The sequence below is a fragment of the Macrobrachium nipponense genome, chromosome 11 (genome assembly GCF_015104395.2).
Source record: "Macrobrachium nipponense isolate FS-2020 chromosome 11, ASM1510439v2, whole genome shotgun sequence".
NCBI lineage: Eukaryota > Metazoa > Arthropoda > Malacostraca > Decapoda > Palaemonidae > Macrobrachium > Macrobrachium nipponense.
Window position 1 is genome coordinate 25,472,034 of NC_061087.1, and position 2,500 is coordinate 25,474,533.

Genomic DNA, 2,500 nt, shown 5'->3' on the forward strand with positions numbered 1-2,500 from the left:
TTTGTACACTCTAGTTTATAAACGAAATCCTGCCCCTTCTCGGTATTTATTTCAAAAGGCCACTTTCAGCAAGCACCGTTCTATAAATCAGCACAATATTTACAAGAATAAATAGATAAAGATTTCTACTTCAACGTAGCAGATGAACGAGTAGGTTGGACATCATTTAACTCGAATACTTTGTTGCATTTAACATTATCGCGAAGCTGGCTTTGTTACAGCGTTAAATAATCCCAGATAATCCCAGAATTATCTTCGAGTCGATCTGTGTGAGTTCGTTAATCGGATTAGGATACATCATCCCAATTAAAGATGAAAATCTTTATATTACTTTTAGGAAATATGGCCTCTCATCTCGGCTTCTTATCTCATGCAGTGAGATAAACTTGTAAGAAATCGTATAAGGTTATGATGAAAAATAAAAAAAAAGAGCTGGTATCTCTTATCTAAGGAAAAATATATTCTATCGTATTTCCAGGCTAGTTATCTCATTATTATTATTATTATTATTATTATTATTATTATTATTATTATTATTATTATTATTATTATTATTATTATTATTATTATTATTATTATTATTGAGAAGATAAACCCAGTTAATATTGAACAAGCCTTTTTGGGCCACTGACTTGAAATTCAAGCTTCCAAAGAATATGCTGTTGATTAAGAAGAAGAAAGAGAAGGTAAATGGAAATACAGAAAGAAGAGATCTCTGTAATAAACAAAAATTAAATAAATGAATAAATTATTAATAAATACAAAATTATTAATATGCAACTTTTACGTTCTTCTGAATGATATAGGAATTTGTTTAATGATTTTTATTTCCCGAAATACTCAAATGCCACGTCTAGATTGTCCCTCAGTCGACTCGTGAATGATGAAAAAGATTCTCTCTCTCTCTCTCTCTCTCTCTCTCTCTCTCTCTCTCTCTCTGAGGCATTTTGGGGACGAATGGAGATTTCATCTGTAGGAAGTGAACACTTTCGGATAATGATTGGCCTTTGTGGCTTTTCATTCAATATTTAAGTATTAGAATTTATTTGAAAAGAAACACATTCAGCTGTAACTTTCTGTTCGAATGTATGAATAATGAAGAGAGAGAGAGAGAGAGAGAGAGAGAGAGAGAGAGACCGGAGAGTATGAAATGAATTAGAAATAAAAAAAATTTAGTATGTAGTTTTGCTCACCGAAGTATGGTAATGTATAAATCTGACGAGAAGAGAGAGAGAGAGAGAGAGAGAGAGAGAGAGAGCCAAACACTTAGATAGATAGATAGATTGACAGATGGATAAGTATAGAGAGCCAAACACATACCTAGATAGATAGATAGATAGATTGATAGATGGATTTACAGAGAGAGAGAGAGAGAGAGAGAGAGAGAGAGAGCCAAACACATAGATAGATAGATAGATTGACAGATGGATAAGTATAGAGAGCCAAACACATACCTAGTTAGATAGATTGATAGATGGATTTACAGAGAAAGAGAGAGAGAGAGAGAGCCCGTTCGACAGATCGATAGATAGATTCATTCCACATCTATACATCCACCCTTCGTTTCATAACTTCATGGAAAAGAAATGTGTTTCCACGAATGGAAAGGAAGGAAGGAGGGAATGAAGGGAGAAGACCCACAATTAACATGGGAGTCCAGGAACTGGAGAGAAGCTGCTCTCCCGAGGGGGTGATTAGTGTCTGAGACGTGTTTTAAGGGAGATAATTAAGGCCCCGGGATCAGGGGGAGGGGAGGGGAGGGGGCGGATTGAATGGAACCAGACTGCGTGTCTCTCGTCTCGTACGAGTCGCGTCTTCGACATGGAAAAGAGTTTCGCTTCGCGAGGCAATTACGAGCCTGTTCTCATTCCTCCCCTTTACGAGCCGTTGCTCGTAAAAAAAAAAAAATATAAAAATAAAAAGCTTATCAATTTTCGTTTTAGAGCAAACACATACCCAGGCCCCTGCACCCACCCCTCTCTCTTTTTTTTTTTTTTTTTTTTTTTTTCACGCGAATTTGAGGATTATGGTCCAGAGGTTGAAAGTTTTTTTTGTTAAAGGTTTGGCAAATGAATCTTTAAAAAACGATTGATTCAAACGAAGGTAAATATTTACTCTTTGACTTATTCATGATGTTAAAGTGGTCAGATATATATATATATATATATATATATATATATATATATATATATATATATATATATATATTATATATATAGATATAATTAGACGCAAGCATTTCTCCAACATATTGTTTCTTATACAGATGGGAATGCTGCATCCTTCACAAACAATTGCAAAGATATCTTGTATAAGTATTTAAAACACTCATTTGGGGAACAAAGACAAACATATATTCGCATATATGGATTTATTTCAAAAGACAGCACAAAAACCATATTGAAATGTATAAATGAAAAAAAACAATTTGAATTATATGTTCCGTCTTTTCGTTTCAGAATAGAAAATTTCTCTTAACTATCGCCACGGAAATATAAAA

The 2,500-nt window shown here is 33.8% G+C and overlaps 1 pseudogene; it reads left to right on the plus strand.

The window, feature by feature from the left end:
- LOC135198681 (zwei Ig domain protein zig-8-like) overlaps positions 1–2,500 on the plus strand; it is a 127,039-nt pseudogene that overhangs the window by 3,986 nt on the left and 120,553 nt on the right.